The sequence below is a fragment of the Mauremys reevesii genome, linkage group 1 (genome assembly GCF_016161935.1).
Source record: "Mauremys reevesii isolate NIE-2019 linkage group 1, ASM1616193v1, whole genome shotgun sequence".
NCBI lineage: Eukaryota > Metazoa > Chordata > Testudines > Geoemydidae > Mauremys > Mauremys reevesii.
Window position 1 is genome coordinate 34,074,567 of NC_052623.1, and position 15,535 is coordinate 34,090,101.

The window sequence follows — 15,535 nt, forward strand, 5'->3', positions numbered from 1 at the left end:
ATTTTTTTTTGGTGGGGAGGGGTGAGTTAGGAGGGGATTCTCTAAATGGGAAGAAAGGAGAAGGGAGGGAGGAAAAGGGGTCAGAAGGTAAAGGAGGTGTGGAGTGAACCTGAGGTGAAGAGACAATGAGAGAGGGGGAGGAGGGTTGGAGCAAACGGCCAATCAGCACAAGGCAGAGCAAGTCCAATCAACACTGCTGAAGTTCTCTGAATGTCCAGTGGTCCCTGCTTTGGCTGCTTCTGGCCCAACCGGCTGGCTCCTCTCTGTAGTTTTCCACACAAGGCCACACTGGGTGCGGAGAAGAAGAGTAGGGTGAACATCTTTTCAAAAGGCAAAAGCAGGAGCCCCACCCTCTCCATGGACCTGCCCTGGCCCCTCCTCTTCCCCTGAGACTCCACCCCCTGCTCCTCCTCTTTCGGCTATATGTGTTGTGTTTACTTTCTTGTTACAAACTAGACAGAAAAAAAGGTTTTGCTGACAGCAAGATGCTTTCTGTTGAGTCATTTCCCCAGTAGACAGACCTCCACCCTTCCATAAATATAGAAAAAGAGCTACCTCTGTCCCTGTGTTATCACACAAAAACCTGGAGCACAAAGTTGCACAGCTATAGCTCAGACAGGCGCTACTGGGGAGTTAGCTAAAATTATGGGGACATCATTTTTATGACTTTTAGGCTCAATCATTACAACTCATAGAAACGAAGCCACCCAATCTGAAAAAGCTCCAGCTGATACAATATGCAGCAGATTGTCTGCTCCACACCATAGGTGTCCAAGAACACATCACCCTGGTGCTCCACTGTCTGCACGGGCTTCCCTAGTGATTAGAGTCTAACTCCAGGATTCTGTCCACTGGATTCTTCTAGCTACTTGAGAGACCACCTCTCCCTCCATGACTATGATCTTCCATGACAGCTACATTCCACTGGGATAATTATATTTCACCAACGGCAGAGACTCATGAGTGCCAGAGTCAAAATTTTCACAGGCACCAATCCTAGACTATAGAACTCACTGTCACAAGAAACAGGAATGGCTACCTTGAGAACTACATGCAAAGTTTATTTCTGTGACTTTGCTTTCCCTCAACAAGTTCTACACACATACAAACACACTCACAAAACCAAAACATACATGAAAAACTAACTGTAAATTAATCCAATTACTTCTCCTACCAGCTGGGAAGGAAAAAATACATTGCTGGCCACTGTTCACAGTATTGTTATAGCCATGTTGATCCCAGGATATGGGAGAGTGATATAATGTCTTTCACTGGACCAACTTCTAGTGGGGAAAGAGGAAAGCTTTCATGCTCCACAGAGCTCTTCTTCAGGTCCTTTGTGGATCCTGAAAGCTTGTCTCTCTCATCAACAGAAGTTGGTTCAACAACAGATCTTACCTCACCCACTTTGTCTCTCTGTTGATGCAAAAAGAACAGGAGTACTTGTGGCACTTTAGAGATTAACAAATGTATTTGAGCATAAGCTTTCATGGGCTATAGCCCACTTCATCGGATGCATGCAGTGGAAAATACAGTAGGAAGATATATATATACACAGAGAACATGAAACAATGGGTGTTACCATACACACTCTAACGAGAGTGATCAGTTAAGGTGAGCTATTACCAGCAGGAGAGAAAAAACTTTTTGTAGTGGTAATCAAAATGGTCCATTTGGAGCAGTTGACAAGAAGTTGTGAGGAACAGTGTGGCGGGGCAATAAACATGGGGAAATAGTTTTACTTTGTGTAATGACCCATCCACTCCCAGTCTTTATTCAAGCCTAATTTAATGGTGTCCATTTTGCAAATTAATTCCAATTCAGCAGTCTCTCATTGGAGTCTGGTTTTTAAGTTTTTTTGTCATAATATTGTGACTTTTAGGTCTGTAATCGAGTGACCAAGGAGATTGAAGTGTTCTCCAACTGGTTTTTGAATGTTATAATTTTTGACATCTGATTTATGTCCATTTATTCTTTTACGTAGAGACTGTCCGGTTTGACCAATGTACATGGCAGAGGGACATTGCTGGCACATGATGGCATATGCCACATTGGTAGATGTGCAGGTGAATGAGCCTCTGATAGTGTGGCTGATGTGATCTCTGTTGATGGCTATTGCTACTTCTAATTTAAAATAATTCTGCGGCATTCAGACAGGGCCATATAAGTAAAGTGTTTAACAATCTAAATATGACATAAAACACACAACTTTCTTTTGGAGCCACCTGCAGCCCCCAGGGCAGCATTACAATTGCACCTCTGAAAATGTAATGGACTTTTACACAATTCTGTCTTGCACACATTCTTTTCAATTCAAGAAATAATCCAGAATTGCTCAGCCACTGCCACATTCTTCAGCCCTTATGTTAGCTGTGAGACAGAAAGTATTCCTTTCCACAGACCAGCTTGCCAAGATGTTGTGCAAACTTTTGTACTTCTTAAAATATTTTGAAAGGAAAAATATGTTACAATACATTGGTTTTGACATCCACATTCAAACTACACTCTAGCTTAAACCCATCCCACATGTTACATCCATTAATAGAATTCATCTGTTTTCTCATTGCACAGAAAATGCAGACTTCCCCAATGTATGCTTTCGAAATTCATGGTTATATATGTAGATTTATCCCCCCATTGCCCAGGTAACTTGGGTTTTATTTTCAGATAAGCTGGACAGTTTCACTTCTCGATACCTAATAAATGATTTTTAATAATCATATTTAGAATAGCAGTTGGCACAAAAAATAGCCATTTGGGAAAAAGACACTGCAAGAGCAATGTAAATCATGAAATTTGAGCTGTTTTATTTTTTTTGCTGTCCAAGAAACGAGAGTGTTAGTCTATGAATCTATAATGTGTTATTTGTCCGACTTCCTGGTGTTCCAGAGGAGGCGATTTGAGGTGAGCAATTGCCTAATAAATCATACTTGATGCAGAGGATTAGTTGTGCTGCAGACTGACCCTTAAAGAACTGGTGCTATTGGGCCTGATTCTCCTCTCACTTCCACCAATATAAATCAAGAGTCCATAGAGCTGCACCACAGTAAAAGAGGTGCAAGTGAGATCAGATTTTGTCTAACAAGATACAGTTTTTTAAAATATACATGTACAGTGAGAAATTCTGTCCTGAGTGGATTTACACTGCTGTAGTTGAGAGTAGAATTTGGCACAATGTGTTTTATATCTAATAATAACGAATATTTTACTGGAATTGTCTTTCCTTTTTAACTAGACACCAAGTATACTGGGCAACATTAGACCATTTCATCTTCCAGAATGGAGGATGAAACTGATGTTCGATGGGATTGGCCTGTGGAAGGAACTTCCTGAGGAAATGAGGCAAATCCAAAGTCAGACAGACTTTTAGGAAATGCTGCCAAACCTTCTGTGACAGAACAGGACGTGTCATTATCAAATGGTAAATTCTGGTTTCTATTAGGACCTCCATCTTGTATAGGGTGACCATATTTCCCCAAGTGAAAACAGGACACCGTGCAGGTCTGGCCCAAGGCCCTCCTACTCCTCCTGCATGGGGCTCGCCTGAGCCACCTGGTGTTATTGCTCATCTGAGCCCCTACCGCGCATGGGGCTGACCCGAGGCCTCTCGCTCCCAAGCCGAGCCCACTGGCATTGCCACCCACCCAAGTCCTGCCACCTGGGGCTGGGGCCGACCACCCGAGCCCCGCTGCCCAGCATCGCTGCTTGCCCTATCCAATTTTCCTCCTTGTCCCCCTAGGGCAAAACAAGACCAAATGCTCAGTTTTGCCAAAAAAAAGTCAGGCGGTCCGGGACAGGGCTTAAAAAGGGGACTGTCCTCGCCAAAATGGGACATATGGTCACCTTAATCTTGTATCATGTGCTGAACATATCTAAGGGCTAGCATTCACTCTTTCAATCGCGATTTCTGTGGCAAATGGAGCCCGATCTGCTGAGGACTCTGCTGATGAGTGTCACCAGCACAACTGATATCAATATGGATTTGTCTCATGGAAGTCTGGGATGATGAGCAGTGGCTGCAGAATGCAATCTGGAAGATGGCAAATCATCCTGCTAAGAAAGACCGTGACTTAACTGTGGAGATATTCCTATTCTGCCCCACCTGGCATCATGGTTCTCCAGGAACAGTGGCCTGTTCAGGAAGATGCAGGCAGGACAGGAAGATCACAGAGATGTTTGTATGGGAAGCTAGACTTGGGTCCATAATATTTGAAACATTCAGTGAGGCATGGACCACCGAGGTTCAAGTCCTGGAGGCTGAATATGCACAGCCAGAGAGCAGGGCTAATAGAGAGGCCCAGCACAGGGCTTCAAGGATTAGGGATGCCTTGAGGGAAGAATTTGAGGCTGAAAGCCAACAGTAATGTTTATTCTATTATCCATAATAATAATATGATTTGCAGTGCCTCTTTATCTTTCACTATCTGCTATAATAAAGACTGTTTTCAAAGCCAAGAATTGTTTTATTGAAAAGAAAAAACTTCCTTGACAGACAGACAGACACACAACATTTCATTAACACAAGAGGGCAATGGTGATATGCCATGTCTGGATTGCTGTTTAATGAATCCTGCTCTGTGATGTTGAACATCTGGGCAGTCCAGTCAAGGTCACTGTAGACACAGAAATGACAACATTTAACACGGGCAGCATTGTATCCACTATCTCCAGACATGAATTGTTACACTGAGTCTGGAGTGCTAGAGGGCTGAGATAACTGAAGCAGATTACGCGGCGTGATAACCTTTCACAAAGCAAGCCTATGGAATTGCATTCCACATAGCCATGTTGCTGGGGAAAGATAATTGACACCTTGTTGAAGGATCATAATGGAGAAGCCATCAAGAAAGCAATCTAGGGCCATCAGCTTTGATGGTCTGTCAATTGCTGGCCCACTCTCCTCCTGGAACAATGCACCTTCTATTCAGGGACCTGAAGGAAAAAGGGACAAGCTTTCCAGCAGAACATATTGCTAAAGGAGACTATATTTAAGCAGGAGTGCTGCTCTGATCAGGGGGAGCATCCATCACCACAAATCTAAAAGGCTTGCAGGAACAAGAGGGCAAGACAGACTTTGCCAAGCCTGAAATACTAACATAGCTAAAAAAACAACAATGAGGACTCCTTGTGGCACCTTAGAGACTAACAAATTTATTTAGTCTCTAAGGTGCCACAAGGACTCCTCGTTGTTTTTGCTGATACAGACTAACATGGCTACCCCTCTGAAACCTGTTAACAGGGCCGGCTCCAGGCCCCACACGCCAAGCGCGTGCTTGGGGCGGCATGCCGCGGGGGGCGCTCTGCCGGTCGCCGGGAGGGCGGCAGGCAGCTCCGGTGGACCTCACGCAGGCATGCCTGCAGATCTTCCACCGGAGCCGCGGGACCAGCGGACCCTCCGCAGACACGTCTGCAGGAGGTCCACCGGAGCCGTGGGACCGGCGACCACCAAAGCGCTCCCCGCGGCGTGCTGCCGTGCTTGGGGCGGCGAAATTGCTAGAGCCACCCCTGCCTGTTAACATACCTCAGACTCACAGAGGGGTGAGATCAGACAAGGAGAGGGTGCTTTGAAGAGTAAAGTGACTGTGGTGAAGAAATTCCTATGCTAAGCGTGTGTTCCATGATTCCCTGTCGCGTTGTCCCCAAAGGGGTTAAACTAGAAGCCCAGAGAGCCCACAGCCTAGGTGGGACTCTGAGAGAGCACATGAAAAAGACTAGGGGGGCTCAGAGATCTGAATCACTGGTTTTGGAGTCTGGGCCAACTGGACTGCGGAGTCCCATCTCCCAAAGAAGGGCATCGGACAAGAGGTCGGTGCCTACAAGTGTGTCCTATGGTTCCAGAGCTAGAAACAGTGACTAGACTCTACCCAGACCCAGTTTCCTTCCGAAGCACGTTGGATCCCGCTATTGGGTTCACTTGCAACAGATTGCTCTCACATAGAGGGGCACAGGGCCAGATTTTAACACCTTCCTCTCCAAAGACACATTTCCACTATAGCAAGAATGGCATTCACAACACACACACCTCTCTCCTCCAAACAACGAATGAGTAAATAAATAGAAAAAAATCTGTAACAAATCAACGGGCAAAGAACCAGTGACTATGAAGTACATGAGAGACTTGGCTATTGCTATTATGGGGAAGGGGCTCAGCTACTCTGGTGATGGGCCGCAGTATAAAACACTAAGATAAACAGAGAGAGATGAACAGATTAGATAATAACTCAAGAAATCCTCTAAGCAAGTAATACTCCCTGGGTTTGTTCATGGAAACCAAGAGGAATTTTAAATACATTTATGTAACCAGCAAATCAAAACATTCAGAATCAAATTTTCTTTTCCATTTTACTGCTGCTACCCCAGTTTATGTCCGGGGGTTGCAGTAGTATAATTGAGGGGGAGAATTTGGCTCCAAATGTACACACGTAAATGTTAAAACAGACTTTCCTTTGTTTCTTATGGGTACATGAAGTGTAAAATGCAACAAAAATGCCAGACGAAGATCTTAATTTAGTTCTACCCACTGCACATCCAACCTCCACCCCCCAGGCTCTAACGCCATTATTTGTTGATATCACCATATGGGTGATATCACCTATAACTCAAAGGCAGCTCAATCATTGTTATGAAAATGTGCTAAAAATCACCAAAAGTGACCCTGGCCTGATACGACATATACCGAGAAGTAAGGAATTCTGACCAGATTTCTACAGCCAAGTTACATATCCCTGAAACAGTCATTAATAATGGAAACACTGACACATGGAAGAAAACAATTTTTGCTCTCTCATTGGGGCTGACCCATGCACAGCTGACTCATGGGTCAGCTTTATTCCACCCCAGATGGGTTACGCAGTCATCCTTTACTTGTGTAATTAAACTGTTTACGTACTTCTCTCCATTTGTTCTATATGTGGCTATATTCATAACTGTGCTGCCTAGGTATCTGGAGCCCTGAGTATCACAAGAATTCTCCCTTTGTTTTATATTGGTAAAAGGTACCTACAGTCTGACATACCTTGGGCTTCTGTTCACCGTGTAATACCATAGTGAAATAGTCTATGTAAAATATTCTATTCTCTTCTGTTTAGGCTTTTATACTGCAGTAACTGAGCACTTCTACCACAAGGACCCAAAACATTTTACAATGCCACTCTCCAGCCTTTCATCTTGCTGCTCCCTTCACCGTTCTTTCACATTCACCTTGGCTCCATGCCTTGTATCATCCTGGCCCCCACTACATCTACAGTCTCCCACTTGCATTCCATCAAGACCCCTCTCGCTCCTTCTTCAAATTGCCTTCTTGAAGCCCGCTTCTTCCTGGAATTCTTCTTTCTTTGTCCTCCTCTTTGGTGACGTGTTCTCACTGTTCTGACTCAGAACAGGTGCTCTGGCCTGGTCTAAACTTAAAATGTAGGTTGACATAGCTACACTGGACAGGGGAATGAAAAATCCACACTCCTGACTGATGTCACCATGGCGACCTATCCCCTGGTGCAGACGCAGCTGTATCTACAGATGAATGCTTCCATTGACCTAGGAAAGGAGTGGTTGAGAGGAGTGATGATCCTACAGGAAACCCCCCCGGCTATGTCTACACTACGTGGTTGTGCCAGCATAGCCACAGCACTGCAGCTATGCCGGTATAGTCCCTGTAGTGTGGAAATACCTTACAAGTTTTTTCTTGCGACCACACTTGGGGTTCCCTGGGGCACTTTGCTTGTCTGAAGCACAATGCATCAAGAGCACCTATTGGGGTAGTGCACCTCTGTATTGCCACCTACCACTGGGCTGGGCTTAATGCCACACTGGAGCATCAAATGCATTTATAGGACATGACAGGACATTCCCCTACCTTATAGAAATCTCAGCCTAGCACCTTCATCCAGTAGCAGCAGCTTTAAATGTGCCTTGTATGCATGACACAGATCTATAAGAAATTATAATTATTTACCTGTAAAAACACATTAAGGGCTTGAGTCTCATTTACACTAAGGCCCCTTCATACTGCTCTAGCAGTGCAAAGTAGCCGTTATTGTGTCTGTACATTACAGAATTCTAGGACTGATGTACTCAACTTGATATGGCCAGGCAGAGTTGGCCAATGGGAAAAATGCAGCTCATGGAGTCTTGCAAAGTAGCCTGTAGCCCTCTACAGGCCAGGTATAAATCTGTGTAACTCCACTGAGATAAAAGACTGTCATAGGTTCTGTGCAACTTTAGGCACGTCACTTAGGCCAGCCTTGTCAAACTCAGGTGCCTAATGTTAGCCACCTTAATAAGTGCCCTGATTTTCAGTGGTGTTGAGCACCTGCCTCTCCCATTGGAAGTAAAGCAGCATATATGGTTAGGTACTAAATATTATTGCTGCTATTTTCTATTTTTTCCCCTTATAGAGCCTTCCCCAGAGACCCTGTAGTGACCGGAGCCCTCACTGCGGATTGAGGACAGCTGACCATGGCTCCCCCAGAATCAAACACTACTCTTGGCTAGGCCCAGGGCAATTCTTTGAGAGCAACACCGGAAACTCCAACCCCTTGGCATCTCTCTTCCACACCCCTCTTAGCGAGTCCTGTGTTGAGCTTGTGAGGTGAGAGGAAAGGCTGTGTAGTAAAGGAAAGCATTATTTTTATAGGCAGCATCACAAAGGGAAGCAGGGAATGTTCCTGATCCGTGCTTCGATATTACAGCAATAATGGTTATAGAAACATGATGATAGACAGACACCACAAAGCAAAGAGCAAAAGTTGACATTCTGAGCCTCCCCCTCAGATTTCTCTCCCTGTCAGCTTGCAAGTTTTACCTCTGCAAGTTTTCATTTCTGAACACATAATTCAAAGGCATTTTATGGAAATTTGGTTGGAAAAATGGACCCAAAACTTTAGCTTCCCCCCATCCCCCAAAGGGCGCTGGAGTTGGTGAATATTATTTTTAGTGGGAGAGAATGAAAATAATGTTTGCTAAACCACAGCTCCCTCAGAGAGTTTGCCTCCTAACCAGGGAGAGTTGGTATTTGTGACATGATGGGGTTCTAGTTCTCTAAGATTTTCTGTCAAAAGGAGCAGACATTTTTCCCTCCCTTCTGTGACACCACAGAGTGGCTCATTTTGTTTTGACTGTCAGGCTCAGAGAAACAGCTCTAACCTTTCTCCTCTCCTTACATTAGTGCTGGTTTAACGAAACAAATACAGTAAAGTTCTTCAGATGTATTCACTAAAGTCTGCCCACGGTCTGATGTTTGGCTGATGAAAACCTAGCTCCAGCTCTCTCCAGGGGAGAAGCTGTGTAACATTTTGTTTGTCTGGCAACTAATTCTGTACATTTTGTTCATTTTTCTTAAGCAGTGGGTCTCAGTTGCCTCAGTCACCATAGCAGGCTATTCATGGTGCAGATCAAGGCTTCTACATAGATTTATTTTCGTCTACTAAGTAGTTAAACTTGCTCGCAAAATATTCCAGGCTACTGTATAACCCTGTAGGTTGTACCTGCAAGCCCTACACAAATGAGGAGTCCTTACTAACTAATTTGAACAACCCAAATGTTGGCCTCTCGCTCATCCGTAAGGTGGCACTTTCAAGAGCATAATACTTGCTAGCCCCATTCTGAAAAGGAATCTACTGAAGCGCAAAGTCTACTTTCTGCAGTCGCTGGGCTTTTCCTGGAGGTCTCGCTTACAAGTACTGACCTAGCCTGACCTTGCTTCCACTGCGAGACACAGAGCTCGGCAGAATTGTTCTGACATTTTTTTTTTGCCAAAACCAGCAGATTTGGGTCAATTGAAACATTTCAACAATTTGTGTCAAATTTACCTAACAGTTTTGACAACAAACAAACAAAAAAATTCATTAAAATGTTTGCATTGAAATGAAACCACTTATTTGGGATGTTTTGGTTCGGCCACCAAACTGGAAAATTGGTTATGAGATCATAGCATAAGCAGGAATGGCTGCAGACACTCTGTGGGTACGTCTACACTGCAATTAGACACTTACGACTGGCCAGCCGACTCGGACTCGTAGGACTCGGGCTAAGGCACTGTTTAATTGTGGTGTAGATCTTTGGACCTGGGCTGCTCTGGGACCCTCCCACCTCGCAATGTCCTACAGCCCAGACTCTCCAGCCTGAACCCGAACGTCTACACTGCAATTAAACAGCCCCTTAGTCCGAACTCAGCGAGCCTGAGTCAGCTGGCACGAGCCAGCCGCAGGTTTTAATTGCAGTGTAGACATACCCTGTGAAGTAGAATTATTATTAATTATTACTAGGAATAAGTTAAATAATCTATTAATTTCAATAATAGCAGAATGTATAGGGCCAGATCTTCTACAGGTGTAAATCAACATAGCTCCATTGATGTCAATGAACCTATGCCAAATTATACCAGCTGGAAATTTGACCAACACGTATCAGAGCTGGATAAAAATAATGTTATGCAGACAGGACTTACAAAGCACAGTGGGCCTAATTCTCTATTGCCTTGTACCTTGCTTAGTCAAAGTAGGTATAAAACTCTACCATTTTGTTTGGTAGCATCTTACACTCTTTTTACTCTCACTTTGCACATGTGTACAAGATGACACAAGGTGTAAGGCAGTGGCAAATCATGTCCATTGTTTTGAGACTAAGGATATTGTTTTAATGTACAGAGCTACCTTAAAGTATATCAGATCATAATCTATTCAGATGCTTTTACAGAGCCAGATCCTGCCAACACAAAAAAGTTTATATGCCTGTCAGTATCCTAACAGGCTCTAATGCGACTACTCACATGGATAAAGTTAAACACGACTGTAAGCGCAAGACTGGGGCCAAACACTGTTCCAGCATTTGAAAGAACCGAAGATTGGAAAAGCACGTGATCACTTTTGGTGTCAAACATCTTGAAATCAAAAATTCCAGGTGAACAATGCAAAATATTTTCCTTCGATAATTTTTTTAAATGTTCACAAAAACTTTCCCTCGATCACATGGCCCCACTTCTGCATTTGCCTTCCATGAACATCTTGAGCTGTCCACCTTGATTGGCAAAACTGTGGAAGTCACATTTCAAAGGCATGTGTATGAGGATCTGTGGCAACCACATTTTACAACTGCACAAGCAAGAATTGGCTGCCAGACTTGCTTGTGCTGTCCTCCAATAAGAGAAAGGAAATAACCTATGTGTGACTTCTCTGACCAACCACAGCCGAGGTACACAGCTCAAAGTGCAAATACACATGAATCAGTCCAAAGAGTGCAAAATTTGAAAAGAACGTCACCAAAAACATTTGAAAATAATAATATATTTATGGAATAACGATTGGCTCCTAGATATTCCATGCAGGGGCCCCTCTGTCCCCAACTCATCTGTAATTCAGGAAAGGATTTATGTGGGCAGATGGACCTACCAATCCATCTGGAAGCAGCAGGATCAGAGAATAATCTGAGTCATCCAGCTTCACTATATATTTAAAGCACTACAGGGCATTAATGCCTTACAGTGTCCTAGGCTGAAAAGTAGCTCCGCCAAGGTCCTGACCAAAGGCAGGACCACCAATTTATATCTATTTAAGGTGCTTATGTGGCCCCGTTACTGTAGACTCTGAGTACTTCACAGTTGGTAACGTATTACCTTCACAACACCATTGTGAGATAGGGAATTACTATGATCCCCATTGTACAAATGAGGAACTGAGGCACAAAGAGACTAAGGACGGGAGTTTTGAAGGTATCCAGACACCTACATATGCAGATAGGCACCTAGTGGGATTTTCAAAAGCACTTAACTCCTAATAGCAGCAAAGACTCCTGTGGCACCTTATAGACTAACAGACGTATTGGAGCATGAGCTTTCGTGGGTGAATACCCACTTCACCCACGAAAGCTCATGCTTCTGTTAGTCTGTAAGGTGCCACAAGACTCTTTGCTGCTTTTACAGATCCAGACTAACACGGCTACCCCTCTGATACTTAACTCCTAATGAAATCAATCTGACTTGTGAAAAGTCACACAGGAAGCCTGTGGAAGAGCAGAGCATTAAGCCTAGTTCTGCAGCATCCAAAGTGAGAACCCTACTGACTGGACCACCCTTCCTCTCTACGGGCCAGTCTCTCCTATAACAGCTGAAGATGTGGGTCTGTGCCTGGGACACCATTGAGTGACAATGAGTGAAAAATTACTAACTTTGCTACCAAGAAATCCCGCTTTCCCTTTCTTAATTGCACAATCATTTTATCCTGGCATCTCTCCAATATCATTTTCTGTTCCCTTGGAAATGTAAAGCAGCAATAGCAAAATAATAAAATAAATTATAATAATAATAGTTACTTTACATGTACTAACTTGGCCGATGTATAGAATCATATCCAATCAGCAAACACCTTTCTTAAACAACCACTTTCAAATTATAGATGAGAAAAAAAATCAACTTAGTTATTTGCGCAGTTTTTACTATAAACACTTTTAATCACTTTGTTTTTTTAATTTAACAAAATCAAGCTACTCATTCCTGAGCCTGTGTGTGCCAAGTTTTGGCTTGCAGTGTTGTTTTTTTAAACATATTTTTGCTATCAACCTAGGAACATGGGGGTTTATGTGTGAAATGCTGAAAGACGGTGTAGCCACTAGCAGGCGCTGCTATGAAAGTGCTTTCGCTCTAGCTCATGAAAACCTGGGCAAAGACAGAATTGCATTTTCTGCATGGGCTGAAGAGCAGATTCAGTACTTGCACAATCTCATAGCAACAGACACGGAAACAGTGCCTCATTACTAGCCTTGTCCAACAATCAAGTCTTTAACAAGAACAAAGGTTGACAGTGATTAATCATTAAGCAGTTTCTTGTTCCTTTCTGCACGTGTTCTATGCAGCCTCCTGCAGAGTCAGTCTGGCATACTTCCTGTCTGTGCTACACAGTGCCCATGCCTGGGCAGACAGAGAAGCCTTTTGCAAAAGCTAAACACACAGCTGAACATCTTGTCTCTTATTCTGAGTATGGCAAATTCTGAATGCATGCGCATTCTGCAAAAATAAGAAACCCTCCCTTATACATCTGATTACTATACATTCTGTGGAAATGACCTGAATAGAGATTTGTCCACATGAAACATTTCCCCAGAGATTTCAATGATATATTATTAGAATTTTCCCAAGTAAACCAGGATAATATTTTAATGTGATCTTCTGGCCTAAGTGGTATATTTAAAGGTCTCCACTTTGGAAAGATTTTGGTTATTTGTAATGAAAATAACACTCATGTGTTGAAATATCAACACATAAGGTTACTGTAAAATGTCTACATCAGAGATCACGGGTGAAATTCTGGTTCCATTAAAGTTAATGGCAAAACTCCCATCGCCTAAAATGGGAATAGGGGTTCACTTCATGTCTCTAGCCACCTACAGTGGCAGTGTTTTCTCAGATTTCAGAGTAGCAGACATGTTAGTCTGTATCCGCAAAAAGAACAGGAGTACTTGTGGCACCTTAGGCCTGGTCCACACTAAAAAGGGGGTTTGAATTAGGGTACGCAAATTCAGCTACGGGAATAGCGTAGCTGAATTCGAAGTACCCTAATTCGAACTACTCACCCGTCCAGACGCGGCGGGGTCGAACTCTGCGGCTCCCCCGTCGACTCCACCACCGCCGTTTGCAGTGGTGGAGTACCGGAGTCGACCGCGGCACTTCCGGAGTTCGAACTATCGCGTCTAGATCAGACGTGATAGTTCGAACTCCGTGAAGTCGAACTCACTGCGTCGACCCGCGCGGTGAGTATGGACCTGCCCTCAGAGACTAACAAATTTATTTCAGCATAAGCTTTCGTGAGCTACAGCTCACTTCTTCGGATGCATAGAATGGAACACACAGACAGGAGATATTTATACATACAGAGAACATGAAAAGGTGGAAGTATGCAGTTTTAAATGTTCCACATGCTCTTATTTATATTAAAGTGAATGGGTTTATTTGCATGAGAAATGATTATTCCCACAAAATAAGTATTACCTGTTCTACTTCAACATTATCATTTATTTCAAAGCTGTTAACAGGAAAGTAAACTTCAATGCACATACTGCAATAAACTAAAACCTTTAGTGTGTGTGCGTCTGTGTGTGTGTGTGTGAGAGAGAGACAGACAGACACACCCGTGTGTGCGCATACACCAACACACCCCTTTGTCTCTCTCTCTCCTCTATGAATACTATGCTACATACATTTATATTAGGGTGACCAGATGTACCGATTTTATAGGGACAGTCTCGATTTTTGTTTTTTTTTCTTATATAGGCACCTATTACCCCCCACCCCCGTCCCAATTTTTCAAATTTGCTGTCTGGTCACCCTAATTTATATGTACAATGAGATTTACATTTCCTAATTGCAGCTTTGAAGCAAATGATGAAATTGAAGTAGTACATACAAAAGATCTGCAGTTCTTTTCTCCTGTGAATAATCCTTGGGTGTCCAAAGAGTCTTATTGATTTGTGACTGTCCCTGGGAACGAAGAGTACTCCTGTAAGTGTGGGTTGCAGGGTCAGGTGCTAACACTGTAGCTCTCAATTAGTGACTTTCTTAGACATATAATGGACACAAAACTACACACACACAAAGGGTGTGAAAAGATCAGTTTTTCCTCAGTACTTAGTACCAATACAACTTACAATACACCAGCAAATTACATTTACTTTCGTATCGCTTTAATTTTCAGGCTAATCACCAGTCTGTTTTAATTTTTGCCACTGATATTTATCCACCCTTTATTCAGCCATATCTGCTAATTTAAACTAATTTGCTTTGCTTCTAAATGAAAATAAAGCAATGAAATAATTATAAAACCTCACTCAGGGAAAAAAAAACCCTAAACAAACAACACTCAGTATTCAAAGGGTCTGAGTTTTACATAGGGGGAGGGGGACATCAACCTGAACTAAAATGTTTAATGAAGAAAGGAAAATAATTAAGAAATACAAAGAACACCATCAACAAAAAAGCCCACAGAGCTGGTGACTGAACACTTTCATACAAACGGACACGACACAGATGACATAACTGTCAGTGGCACATAATAAGATCAAAGCACTCCTGCTGTGAATGCACCGCAAGAACATGAACATCTTTAAACTGGAGCCTCCTGGGATCAACTTTCTAAACTAACAACCCTGAACTCTGAACTCAGATGGAAAACAATGCTGAACACTGAAAAGCAATACTTCTACTGTACGGATAACGTCTCGTAGCCTGGATCTGCCTGCAGCCTCCAAATGTGCTGATTAACCCCCTGTGCGAGAGATTTAAAACACGTTGTTGCATTGGAGGACTTGTTTCCAAGCTACATATTCTCTAATAATGAATTACATAATTAGGAACCAAGGCATCAGGATGCGGGTTAGGTGTCTCTGGGGACAGAGCAGGGAATTAATGGTTTCCCAGCTGTGGACAACTGGGTATAGGTCTGATTGGGCAGCACACAGTTCCGTCCGAGCAGGCAAAATTACCCATCTATTGTAATGACCTGGATACTTAGTTTTAAATAGCTACCCAAGTATATAGCAGTTGTAAATAAAG

General features: G+C 43.2%; 1 protein-coding gene and 1 long non-coding RNA gene across 8 annotated transcripts in view; one reads left to right on the forward strand and one right to left on the reverse strand.

The window, feature by feature from the left end:
- LOC120383423 overlaps positions 1-8,548 on the forward strand; it is a 23,262-nt gene extending 14,714 nt beyond the window's left edge. Inside the window, exons 2-3 of the long non-coding RNA XR_005588471.1 lie at positions 3,236-3,421; positions 8,394-8,548. This is a non-coding gene — a long non-coding RNA (uncharacterized LOC120383423). The remainder of the gene's footprint in view (positions 1-3,235; positions 3,422-8,393) is intronic.
- Positions 1-15,535, reverse strand: part of MAML2 (mastermind like transcriptional coactivator 2) — a 267,559-nt gene that overhangs the window by 20,722 nt on the left and 231,302 nt on the right. The gene's annotated exons all lie outside the window — the stretch shown is intronic.